Source organism: Lissotriton vulgaris, chromosome 11 (genome assembly GCF_964263255.1).
Source record: "Lissotriton vulgaris chromosome 11, aLisVul1.2, whole genome shotgun sequence".
NCBI lineage: Eukaryota > Metazoa > Chordata > Amphibia > Caudata > Salamandridae > Lissotriton > Lissotriton vulgaris.
Genome location: NC_141699.1, coordinates 1005338174 through 1005352309, shown reverse-complemented (window position 1 = coordinate 1005352309; position 14136 = coordinate 1005338174). Strand labels below are relative to the sequence as shown.

At 50.8% G+C, this 14136-nt stretch overlaps 1 protein-coding gene across 3 annotated transcripts in view; it reads left to right on the top strand.

Annotated features, from left to right (window-relative positions):
* The window catches only part of MYNN (myoneurin), a 98751-nt gene that overhangs the window by 47278 nt on the left and 37337 nt on the right, over positions 1–14136 (top strand). The gene's annotated exons all lie outside the window — the stretch shown is intronic.

The following is a 14136-nucleotide window of genomic DNA, read 5'->3' as shown; positions in this document are numbered from 1 at the left end:
TGATAGTAACTTTGTTACTGTTTCTTGGTTTTCGTCTTTCTTGTATTGCTTTTTCCTGGCGAGATGTCATTGAAGAAGACCGGATACAAGCCGTGTGGGAAATGCGGTAAGATGATGTCGATCACGGACCCGCTTGAAGACTGCGTTTGGTGCCTGAGCTTGGACCATGATGTTCAGGGGTGTCCATCCTGTTAGAAGATGAATCCCAAGGCCCTTCGTTAGAGAGAGGCAAAGCTCCTGGTTGCCAATATGAAAGGCAAAAAAGACAGGGAGAGCTCGAGGTCTCGGTCGAGGTCACCCTCGAGGTCATCGGGGCATGCTTCCAGATCGGCTAAAAAGAAGCACAAGAAGAGGAAGCATGGATCACGACATCATTCTGGGAAGAAACCGAAGTCGCCGATGAGGAGACATCGTAAAGATGAGATTTCTCCTTCACCAGAAGTTCTGGATCTAGAAGGTGAGGCTTCGCCTATGGAGTCGCCGGAGCATCCACCGATTCCTGTGTCAAATCCCTCTCCGGTCCCGTCTCGTTCACCAACTCGAGAGGAAGAAGAGGCTCCATTGCCAGAGGGTTCGACGACTCCGGTGCATCAACCCGAGGTAGAGGTCGAGATGGCTCTGGTTCCTCGAGAGCAGCCTGTGGGTTCGTACCCTCCTTTTCCGGCCCCAGGTCAAGACCCTACACAGTTTTTAAACGCGATGTATGGAGTCTATTCAAAAGCCTTGTACCCCTCTTGAGCACCGGTTGGTCCTATGGGTCCGATGGCGTTTAACCTGGGAGTCCCCCAGTCTTATGCTTCAGCACCGTTCTTGCCATTTATCCCGGCTCCGACACAGCCTTGGCATTTCTCGGCGCCGCCGAAGCCATCAACGCTGAAGCTTTCGATGCCGATTCCGTTGTCACCGGTGCCGGCTCCGGTCCGACCTCGAGAACAGCGGGCCTGGTCCTCCGGGTCCGAGCTCGATGCTGGCTCCGGCTCCATCGGAGTCGATTCCAGATCCGCCAACGCAGTTCCCGAAGGAGAGGTCGAGGCGTGAGGCCCAGCGACTCCTGGAGGAGCAAAGGTACCGATAAGCTGAGATGGAAGAGGGTGAGCTACAAGAATCTGAGGATTTCTTTGACGATTTAAGGGAGGCTAGTGGACTGGAACTCTCTCCTGATTGGGATTTGGCCTCTGTCTCTGATGCCCCTTCTAAGGATGTGACTCCATACCATGCAGTCATCAGGAAGGCGGCGGATCTATTGAATTTAACTCTTCCTACTGCAGAGTACAAGTCGAACATTTTGACTGAAGTCCTCCATTCGCCATCCTCTGTTGTGGAGCCCATGCTTCCATTCAATGAGGCTTTGACGTAGCCGATCTTAGAAGTGTGGAATAGGCCTCCTTCAGCTCCTGCTGTTTCAAAAACTGTTGCAAGAAGATAGTGTGGCTCCTGGTGACCCAGACTTATTATCCTCGCATCCTTTGCCAGAGAGCTTGGTTTTACAGGGTGTCTGTTCTAAAAAATCTGCAGGTGGTTTTCCTCAGGTGCCTGGGGACAAAGAATCGAAAAAGCAGGACCAAGCTGCAAAGAAAGTCTTTTCATCGGCGAGTATGGCTCTCAAGTCGACAAATGCTACATTTCTCTTGGGTCGTTATATCCATGCTTTGATGGATTCTGTCAAACAGCTGGCTCCTAAGATTCCGGAGAAAGATAGAAAAAACTTTAATCAGGTTCTGGTTGACACTCAGGCTGCTGCTCGGCAGGTCATTCAGAGTGGGTTAGACACTGCTGATTCGGTAGCGAGAGTAATGGGATCTTCAGTTACCTCCAGAAGGGCGGCTTGGTTGAAGTCCTCCGAATTCTCAACAGATGTCCAGGCTGCCTTAATGGATTTACCCTTTGATGGTTTGGGCCTTTTCGGGAAAAAGGCTGATGCTGCGTTGGAGAGATTCAAGGACAGCAGAGCTACGGCCATATCCTTGGGTTTGCAATCCAGGGGAACAGTAGGCAAAAGGTATAGGGGATTCGGAAGGTCCTCCTTTCATGTCTACAAGCAGTCGCAACAGCAGCAGCAAAATTGCTGTACAAATCTTACAGGGGCAGACCGAGAGCTCGTCAAGACTCGTCGTAGGGGTCATATTTAACTTTTTCTTGAAAGATCTTTTACTACGGTCTTGAACCTTGTCCGATCAAATATAGATAACATATACACGTTGGTATTATTATAACTCAGGACGTCATAGCGACTTCAATATTAGCCAGATGTATTAAGTAATTTGGCCGGTGCGAACCCTGCAAATCAATGAATTTCGTGGTGGGCGACTGTTAAATCGCTTTTTCTTTTTTTCTAAACCCATTTTGTGATTTGGATGTGAGGAAGTATTCATGTTTTTCCCTGCATTGGTGTTTTAGGACCCAGATTGCAATTTAGATAATTTTATTTCAATTAATAGTTTATTTTTAGTTGAAAAAGCACATAAACAGCAACATTCAAACGCATATATACCGCTCTGCATTGGGATAATTTGTTAATTACATATATATTCCTAAACTTTGTAATTCGTTACAGAAACCTGATTAAAATACGTCCAAAATGTACATATTGTACTTGTGATTGTTTTGCCACATATATGCAAATTCCACTTATATTATAACTGCCATTTGCTTCACAAATTCGATGTGGAAAAAAGTCTTAAAATAAGTACAGAGTAAAACGTTTTCTTCTAGACTCTGTCATGGGAGTCACAAAAGTTTCATAGTCCGTCATCCCAAGCTTCCATCAACTTGTGCATTTTGACCAGACCCAAGTAAATCCGCGTGAAACTGTTTCTGGTAGCAGGCATTGGTCGGTTACCATATTGGCAGGCAGGTTACAAGCCAACACCTGACGAGGAGCTTTGATATTGCCAGATTAGAGACTAAACTTGTCAGGAAGAAGAAAACTTTCCCAGCCTACGTCCCCAGCATCTTGTACAATATTTTCCCATTGCTTTACTTGCCCCCTTGCTTTGCAGTGTTATGCTTGCCCCCTGTACTGCGCTATATTGCCCACCAACAAGGTTTGTGGTTTAGGAATACAAAGAGACATATATGCATACAAAGATGAAATGAGTGTATTGAATATACCCACCTTTGCCAACTGTCGGACAAATCCGCTTTCTTGCCCATAGCCCTAAGTTTTTGTTCAGTTACATTTTTTAACTTGTAACTGTTCATACCTTGATCGTAAAACAGTGCATTAAAGACAAGTTGTGTGAACCAGTTTGTGCAAATGAGACAAAGTTCCAAGAATGTGAGGACTAAAGAGTGATAATTGCACTTTAGCTGCTTTGAAATTCCATTTGAGAGTGGCAACATTTACAACAAGCATTTGCAATGCAATAGGTCTCGCATTATTTAAGTTTGAGCTATTAGCATTGTAAATGGCAATTGTTTTTTGCTTTGTGCTATAGTTTTTTTTTACATAAAAAGCTACATATAAAATATGTTTTATTAAACTTATTTATGCAGTATCTAAATTTTGTTTGCATAAAAGAGTACAATAATATCTTAGTAAAAAAGTCAAATATGTTAATGGTAATTCACCAAATGTTCATTTATGTGTTGGTTTTGAAAATAGCTAAATTAATAGCTTTGTCATTTACAATGCCAATAGTTATAACTTTCGCAAATGTGACACCTATAGCATTTGTAATGCAACATTTGTATTTACGTGACTTAGATGTATTGATATTACAAATAACAATGGCTTTTAATTTTTTTTAATACTTAATAAAAGTGATTGTAATTTATAATGGCAATAGCTTAAACTTTTGTAAATAACTTTTGTGAAGATTATGTTCAGTGTATTTTATTGTAACGAAATCCAAGAACAGAAGTGAAATATTAACATCTTTTTGTGACATTTGTAATAAAGCTCGAAACATTGAGAGAACATATTTGTGCTGTGGTGGTGCTGAGTGATGCTGTGGTGGTGCTGAGTGGTGCTATGGTGGTGCTGTGGTGGTGCTGTGGTGGTGCTGAGTGATGCTGAGTGATGCTGTGGTGGTGCTGAGTGGTGCTGTGGTGGTTCTGAGTGGTGCTGTGGTGGTTCTGAGTGATAATGTGGTGGTGCTGAGTGACTGTACTCACTGTCACTCTGCACTCACTGTCACTCTGCACGCACTCTGCACTCACTGTCACTCTGCACGCACTCTGCACTCACTGTCACTGCACACACTCTGCACTCACTGTCACTCTGCACTCACTGTCACTCTGCACTCACTGTCACTCTGCACTCACTGTCACTCTGCACTCACTGTCACTCTGCACTCACTGTCACTCTGCACTCACTGTCACTCTGCACTCACTCTGCACTCACTGTCACTCTGCACTCACTGTCACTCTGCACTCACTGTCACTCTGCACTCACTCTGCACTCACTGTCACTCTGCACTCACTATCACTCTGCACGCACTCTGCACTCTGCACGCACTCTGCACTCACTGTCACTCTGCACTCACTGTCACTCTGCACTCACTGTCACTCTGCACTCACTGTCACTCTGCACGCACTGTCACTCTGCACGCACTGTCACTCTGCACGCACTCTGCACTCACTGTCACTCTGCACGCACTCTGCACTCACTGTCACTCTGCACTCACTGTCACTCTGCACGCACTCTGCACGCACTGTCACTCTGCACTCACTGTCACTCTGCACTCACTGTCACTCTGCACTCACTCTGCACTCACTGTCACTCTGCACTCACTGTCACTCTGCACGCACTGTCACTCTGCACGCACTCTGCACTCACTGTCACTCTGCACACACTCTGCACTCACTGTCACTCTGCACACACTCTGCACTCACTGTCACTCTGCACGCACTGTCACTCTGCACGCACTGTGCACTCACTGTCACTCTGCACACACTCTGCACTCACTGTCACTCTGCACTCACTGTCACTCTGCACTCACTGTCACTCTGCACTCACTGTCACTCTGCACTCACTGTCACTCCGCACTCACTGTCACTCCGCACTCACTGTCACTCTGCACTCACTGTCACTCTGCACTCTGCACTCACCCTGCACTCTGCACTCACCCTGCACGCACTGTCACTCTGCACGCACTCTGCACTCACTGTCACTCTGCACGCACTCTGCACTCACTGTTTCTGCACGCACTCTGCACTCACTGTCACTCTGCACTCACTGTCACTCTGCACTCACTGTCACTCTGCACTCACTGTCACTCTGCACTCACTGTCACTCTGCACTCACTGTCACTCTGCACTCACTGTCACTCCGCACTCACTGTCACTCCGCACTCACTGTCACTCTGCACTCACTGTCACTCTGCACTCACTGTCACTCTGCACTCACTGTCACTCTGCACTCACTGTCACTCTGCACTCACTGTCACTCTGCACTCACTGTCACTCTGCACTCACTGTCACTCTGCACTCACCCTGCACTCTGCACTCACTCTGCACTCACTGTCACTCCGCACTCACTGTCACTCTGCACTCACTGTCACTCTGCACTCACTGTCACTCTGCACTCACTGTCACTCTGCACTCACTGTCACTCTGCACTCACTGTCACTCTGCACTCACTGTCACTCTGCACTCACTGTCACTCCGCACTCACTGTCACTCCGCACTCACTGTCACTCCGCACTCACTGTCACTCCGCACTCACTGTCACTCCGCACTCACTGTCACTCTGCACTCACTGTCACTCTGCACTCTGCACTCACCCTGCACTCTGCACTCTGCACTCACCCTGCACGCACTGTCACTCTGCACGCACTCTGCACTCACTGTCACTCTGCACGCACTCTGCACTCACTGTTTCTGCACGCACTCTGCACTCACTGTCACTCTGCACTCACTGTCACTCTGCACTCAATGTCACTCTGCACTCACTGTCACTCTGCACTCACTGTCACTCCGCACTCACTGTCACTCTGCACTCACTGTCACTCTGCACTCACTGTCACTCCGCACTCACTGTCACTCCGCACTCACTGTCACTCCGCACTCACTGTCACTCCGCACTCACTGTCACTCCGCACTCACTGTCACTCCGCACTCACTGTCACTCTGCACTCACTGTCACTCTGCACTCTGCACTCACCCTGCACTCTGCACTCACCCTGCACGCACTGTCACTCTGCACGCACTCTGCACTCACTGTCACTCTGCACGCACTCTGCACTCACTGTTTCTGCACGCACTCTGCACTCACTGTCACTCTGCACTCACTGTCACTCTGCACTCACTGTCACTCCGCACTCACTGTCACTCCGCACTCACTGTCACTCCGCACTCACTGTCACTCCGCACTCACTGTCACTCCGCACTCACTGTCACTCTGCACTCACTGTCACTCTGCACTCACTGTCACTCTGCACTCACTGTCACTCTGCACTCACTGTCACTCTGCACTCACTGTCACTCTGCACTCACCCTGCACTCTGCACTCACTCTGCACTCACTGTCACTCTGCACTCACTGTCACTCCGCACTCACTGTCACTCTGCACTCACTGTCACTCTGCACTCACTGTCACTCTGCACTCACTGTCACTCTGCACTCACTGTCACTCTGCACTCACTGTCACTCCGCACTCACTGTCACTCCGCACTCACTGTCACTCCGCACTCACTGTCACTCCGCACTCACTGTCACTCCGCACTCACTGTCACTCTGCACTCACTGTCACTCTGCACTCTGCACTCACTGTCACTCTGCACTCACTGTCACTCTGCACTCACTATCACTCTGCACGCACTCTGCACTCACTGTCACTCTGCACTCACTGTCACTCTGCACTCACTGTCACTCTGCACTCACTGTCACTCTGCACGCACTGTCACTCTGCACGCACTGTCACTCTGCACGCACTCTGCACTCACTGTCACTCTGCACGCACTCTGCACTCACTGTCACTCTGCACTCACTGTCACTCTGCACGCACTCTGCACGCACTGTCACTCTGCACTCACTGTCACTCTGCACTCACTGTCACTCTGCACTCACTCTGCACTCACTGTCACTCTGCACTCACTGTCACTCTGCACGCACTGTCACTCTGCACGCACTCTGCACTCACTGTCACTCTGCACACACTCTGCACTCACTGTCACTCTGCACACACTCTGCACTCACTGTCACTCTGCACGCACTGTCACTCTGCACGCACTGTGCACTCACTGTCACTCTGCACACACTCTGCACTCACTGTCACTCTGCACTCACTGTCACTCTGCACTCACTGTCACTCTGCACTCACTGTCACTCTGCACTCACTGTCACTCTGCACTCACTGTCACTCTGCACTCACTGTCACTCTGCACTCACTGTCACTCCGCACTCACTGTCACTCCGCACTCACTGTCACTCCGCACTCACTGTCACTCCGCACTCACTGTCACTCTGCACTCACTGTCACTCTGCACTCACCCTGCACTCTGCACTCACCCTGCACGCACTGTCACTCTGCACGCACTCTGCACTCACTGTCACTCTGCACGCACTCTGCACTCACTGTTTCTGCACGCACTCTGCACTCACTGTCACTCTGCACTCACTGTCACTCTGCACTCACTGTCACTCCGCACTCACTGTCACTCCGCACTCACTGTCACTCCGCACTCACTGTCACTCCGCACTCACTGTCACTCTGCACTCACTGTCACTCTGCACTCACTGTCACTCTGCACTCACTGTCACTCTGCACTCACTGTCACTCTGCACTCACTGTCACTCTGCACTCACTGTCACTCTGCACTCACCCTGCACTCTGCACTCACTCTGCACTCACTGTCACTCTGCACTCACTGTCACTCCGCACTCACTGTCACTCTGCACTCACTGTCACTCTGCACTCACTGTCACTCTGCACTCACTGTCACTCTGCACTCACTGTCACTCCGCACTCACTGTCACTCCGCACTCACTGTCACTCCGCACTCACTGTCACTCCGCACTCACTGTCACTCCGCACTCACTGTCACTCCGCACTCACTGTCACTCTGCACTCACTGTCACTCTGCACTCTGCACTCACCCTGCACGCACTGTCACTCTGCACGCACTCTGCACTCACTGTCACTCTGCACGCACTCTGCACTCACTGTTTCTGCACGCACTCTGCACTCACTGTCACTCTGCACTCACTGTCACTCTGCACTCAATGTCACTCTGCACTCACTGTCACTCTGCACTCACTGTCACTCTGCACTCACTGTCACTCCGCACTCACTGTCACTCCGCACTCACTGTCACTCCGCACTCACTGTCACTCCGCACTCACTGTCACTCCGCACTCACTGTCACTCTGCACTCACTGTCACTCTGCACTCTGCACTCACCCTGCACTCTGCACTCACCCTGCACGCACTGTCACTCTGCACGCACTCTGCACTCACTGTCACTCTGCACGCACTCTGCACTCACTGTTTCTGCACGCACTCTGCACTCACTGTCACTCTGCACTCACTGTCACTCTGCACTCACTGTCACTCTGCACTCACTGTCACTCTGCACTCACTGTCACTCTGCACTCACTGTCACTCTGCACTCACCCTGCACTCTGCACTCACTCTGCACTCACTGTCACTCTGCACTCACTGTCACTCCGCACTCACTGTCACTCTGCACTCACTGTCACTCTGCACTCACTGTCACTCTGCACTCACTGTCACTCTGCACTCACTGTCACTCCGCACTCACTGTCACTCCGCACTCACTGTCACTCCGCACTCACTGTCACTCTGCACTCACTGTCACTCCGCACTCACTGTCACTCCGCACTCACTGTCACTCCGCACTCACTGTCACTCTGCACTCACTGTCACTCTGCACTCTGCACTCACCCTGCACTCTGCACTCACCCTGCACGCACTGTCACTCTGCACGCACTCTGCACTCACTGTCACTCTGCACGCACTCTGCACTCACTGTTTCTGCACGCACTCTGCACTCACTGTCACTCTGCACTCACTGTCACTCTGCACTCACTGTCACTCTGCACTCACTCTGCACTCACTGTTTCTGCACGCACTCTGCACTCACTGTCACTCTGCACTCACTGTCACTCTGCACTCACTGTCACTCTGCACTCACTGTCACTCTGCACTCACTGTCACTCTGCACTCACTGTCACTCTGCACTCACTGTCACTCTGCACTCACTGTCACTCTGCACTCACTGTCACTCTGCACTCACTGTCACTCCGCACTCACTGTCACTCCGCACTCACTGTCACTCCGCACTCACTGTCACTCCGCACTCACTGTCACTCCGCACTCACTGTCACTCTGCACTCACTGTCACTCTGCACTCACTGTCACTCTGCACTCACTGTCACTCTGCACTCACTGTCACTCTGCACTCACCCTGCACTCTGCACTCACTCTGCACTCACTGTCACTCTGCACTCACTGTCACTCCGCACTCACTGTCACTCTGCACTCACTGTCACTCTGCACTCACTGTCACTCTGCACTCACTGTCACTCTGCACTCACTGTCACTCTGCACTCACTGTCACTCTGCACTCACTGTCACTCCGCACTCACTGTCACTCCGCACTCACTGTCACTCCGCACTCACTGTCACTCCGCACTCACTGTCACTCCGCACTCACTGTCACTCCGCACTCACTGTCACTCCGCACTCACTGTCACTCTGCACTCACTCTGCACTCACTCTGCACTCACTGTCACTCCGCACTCACTGTCACTCCGCACTCACTGTCACTCCGCACTCACTGTCACTCCGCACTTACTGTCACTCCGCACTCACTGTCACTCCGCACTCACTGTCACTCTGCACTCACTCTGCACTCACTCCGCACTCACTGTCACTCCACACTCACTGTCACTCCGCACTCACTGTCACTCCGCACTCACTGTCACTCCGCACTCACTGTCACTCTGCACTCACTCTGCACTCACTCTGCACTCACTGTCACTCCGCACTCACTGTCACTCTGCACTCACTCTGCACTCACTCTGCACTCACTGTCACTCTGCACGCACTCTGCACTCACTCTGCACGCACTCTGCACTTACTGTCACTCTGCACTCACTGTCACTCTGCACTCACTGTCACTCTGCACTCACTGTCACTCTGCACTCTGCATTTGTCTGCTGCAAGGAGTCACCATACTTCTTTTCAAAGATTAGCGTGCGATACAATCAGCAACAAAAAAAAACCTCGAGCAGGCGGACATCTGCTGTCTGGCTGGCGCTAGAAAAGAGAAGGCGAGTGAGACGGGCACTGATAAAAGAGGGACGAAAGATGAGCCAAATCCACCAACGGGAATTTCTAGTTTTGTTCTATATAAAGGGCGCTGGAGGTTCCCCTAAAGACCATCCTGCCTGCTGAATGGATGGATGCGTTCTGTAACTAATACCTTCAACAAGGTGAAAGGAAAAGTAAAACGTGCCCCTGGCGTTTTCAGGAACTAAGGCGGAGAACGTTCAAGTTCATCATCCAATGAATCGTAACAGCGCTGGAAGTCCGCACTGGAAAGTCTTAAAAAGGCTGACAAATACACAGAACACTAACTAAATATAATGAAATGAGAACAAACTCCAAGTTGTCGTCCTCCTGCTGGGCTCTCACCTCCCTATACCACGCAAACACCAAACTGCCCATCCCCCTGCTCAAGCCGCCGGCCTCTCCTTGGAACAAGCATGGCGCGTGCTGCAGTCCGCCGCCGGCCTGCGACCAGGAAGTCAGGCAGGCCGGGCGGGACAACCGGAAACAGGAAGTAGGAGGGCGGGAGCCTACCACGCCTCCCACGGAAGAGCCGCGATTGTTTTGAGCACCGGAGCAGGCAGGAGCCTACCCTGCGCCCCGGTGCCGAAGAAGGAAGGAAGAGTCCTGCTGCCGGTGAGAGCCGAGGAAGCCCGCGATTGTTTTGAGCACCGGAGCAGGCAGGAGCCTACCCTGCGCCCCGGTGCCGAAGAAGGAAGGAAGAGTCCTGCTGCCGGTGAGAGCCGAGGAAGCCCGCGATTGTTTTGAGCACCGGAGCAGGCAGGAGCCTACCCTGCGCCCCGGTGCCGAAGAAGGAAGGAAGAGTCCTGCTGCCGGTGAGAGCCGAGGAAGCCGGTGAGTTGGGCTTCGCCTTGTTGAGGGGGGGCGTGTGTGTGTGTGCGCGCGCGCGCGTGCGGCGACGGGCTGTGCATGTGTGCGAGCGTGCGTGTGTGTGTGTGTGTCTGTGTCTTGGAGTCAGTGTGTATGCGTGTGTGTGTGTGTGTGACTGTGGGGGGTTGCCTGTCTGGGTGCCTGCGTGTAAGTGTAAATGCGTGTGCATGCATGCGGTGAGAGGCGAGAGGCGGCCGCGAGCTGCTACCAAGGAACCTGAGGTACGGAGCTCACCCACTAACCGCGTACTGCAAGAGGCATCGCAGAAAATCCCTGGGGCTCTGAGGATCACGGTATCAGCAGTGGCAGCAGAGATAGTAGCGGGAGGCAGAGGGCAAGCACGAGATCATCACTGGTGCCGGAAGCCGAGACCGGAAGTCGCCGGTCAGACCTGGGTGTCCCTACAATCCTGCCTGCGCTGGAGAGCGGACTCGCGGCGTGAGGGCTGCGCACCCGGGGGCGCCCTGCCCCGCCGAGAGATTGCGGAGACAGGATCCCGGCTGATGGCGAAATAGCGGTGAGGATGGCCCTGGCTGGGGTAGCGGAGTGATCGCCTGGTGTGTGGGTTAGGGTGGTCGAACATTGCGGAGGATCACCCCCCCTGTTTTGAGTGTCGATGGCCGGATGTGCGAGCAGGCGCTGGGGCGCGTGTGCTGCGACTCCCGTCGACACAGCACCTTCCCGGATCGGACCTTCCCCTGAGGCAGGAACCCTGAGACGGGCGGCTCGAGCTGAGGCAGGCTTGGTCTAGGAGCTGCCCCGACGCCCTGAAGACTGCCACCGCCATTCATGCACACACCGGGACAGCCTCTGTTGCTTTGCTGCCTGGGCTGCGCCGGGAGTTGGAGGTGTGGCGCCGCCGCCCGGGGAGTTGCTGGCGTGATCCCTGAGGCAGGCAGGCATGCGTTAAAGACACATGATATTCTATTTATTTCGTGTTGAAAAGTGACCCTGTATTTAAAATGTGCTCTGTGCTGTTTGATTGCACGCAGTCGGACGGCTGTATTTACAATATTGCACGCAGTCGGACGGCTGTATTTAAAATGTGCTCTGTGAGTGTGTAGCAAGTCTCGCATCCGATGAATGACAGGTGGAATCAACTTACAGTTTAAGGACTTTAAAATAAATAATCCTCCAAGATCTGCATGTACAACAAGCCACCCCGGGATGGCAGGTTCACATGGTGCTAAAGTGCTTTAATGCGCTACTTGTGCATGTGGAGCTTGCTTCTGTTTCAGGAGCCTGGCTTGATTGCTGCGTGTCAAGTGAATGTATGCCTTGTGCCCCATATTTCGTGTTCAGAACAAACACACTCTAGTCTGAGACGAGAAACAAAACGGTCTAACACGGGAAACGAAAGTGAAACAACGATCACACCAAGAAAGAAACATTGTCGGTTAAGGCAAGCTCACACAAAGAAAAAAAGAAACATTGTAAAAGAAACTGAAGGCTGAAGGCAGAAAGCTCGTGCACGCAGCTCAATCCAGCCAAGGATAAGCTCGTGACAGTTTCGTGTCCCTCATTCCCCCGTGTCAGACAGCTATAAGTCTCCAGCCTGGACGCATCCTTCGGATGCGATGTCCAGGCGAGACCTAAAAAGGAGCCATAGTGATGTGAAATTAGGTTATATTTGTAACATTTCAGGAGGTGGAATGGAAGAAGATAAAACATTTTTGGGAGAGCTGTTGTTGCCAGTTTGTCAACTGAATGACAGCAGGAGAGTAATCATACACGTGAGGCACAGGAGAGCGAAGGGACCCGCATGCTTAGACTGAACCGGCATAGGCCCAGTCCACTAATCTTTACTTTGTTTTTTTCAGTTTCCAAATCTGTCCCCATCTCAGTCTGTCACTAAAATGTCCAACGACATATAATTCAGACTATATTGGATCTTGAATCAGTTGAAGTACCACTCGTTCTCCTTATCCACTTTGTTGTAATACACCCACTGGGTACCATTACTGTCAGTGTTCTTGTAGCTAGTGTGTTCAAAAATAAGAGTTGGTGTACTTCTTAGGCCCACAAGAGTGCTATCTAGCAATGTCATTGACCTATCAAATTTTGAGATTGGGAGAAGTACTTTATTTCGGAGGTAAGAGATGAGCAGGCAGGAGGTTGTGATTTAAATCACGCATACATTAGAGGTGCACCATCAGAACTTCTTTGTAGATTTCATTAGTTATAGGTATCAATTCTCAGGAAACACACAAAAAGTAATGTGAGGAATGTTTGCAAATAGTCTAATCGTTACCCCTAGTAATCGCTGGGGTAGCATTCCAACCCATCTTTTCTGTCAATTATGAGCCTCATATTAGACCCAGCTGAATGCAAATCCGACTTGGTCCTGCTTCTCTCTGAACCGGAACACAAGCAACCCAAGACCAGTCTTCGGTTGCTTGTGTTCCAGTTCAGAGAGGTACCGTTCCGGTTCTACCATTATTTTTTTTAGCGGGACCAACATTTACTTGCATACCGCTAAGTCTAATCTGAGATGGCATGGTGGGCAAAAGAATGGTGGGTTGGAATGGTACCCCGACTAATCGCCAGTAGTTACATTTGTTGAAAACACATCGCCTTTTGCGTGGTTGATTAATTCTCAATGTCACCTATAGGTGTTAGTTTTTAGTAGTCAGGAAAGGACAATGCCATGGCCCTACTCCCATGAAGAAGGCTCATGCTAGCCATTGTAGTTTGTGCTTTTACCCCGTGCTCTGTGGATATATACCCTTCTGAAACCAGACCTGGTTGAGTCGGAGGAAGCCTGTATCCAGCACCTGTTGGTTTAATTTCCATAGCCGCATCCTTGCAAACATCTTTCATGAGGGTATTAGCCCTGCCAGTATTCTATTTCACCCGGGAGATTCCGCTTAAAACTTAGTGATTTCTTCCCAACAACATATGTAAATAATTGCCTTCTTTTAAGCTTTTTATGGATTTGTTTGTATTCCTTCAACGTTTGAAAAAAGACAAAGAAATATCAGTGTCAGTAGCTGCACCTAAATGTGTCT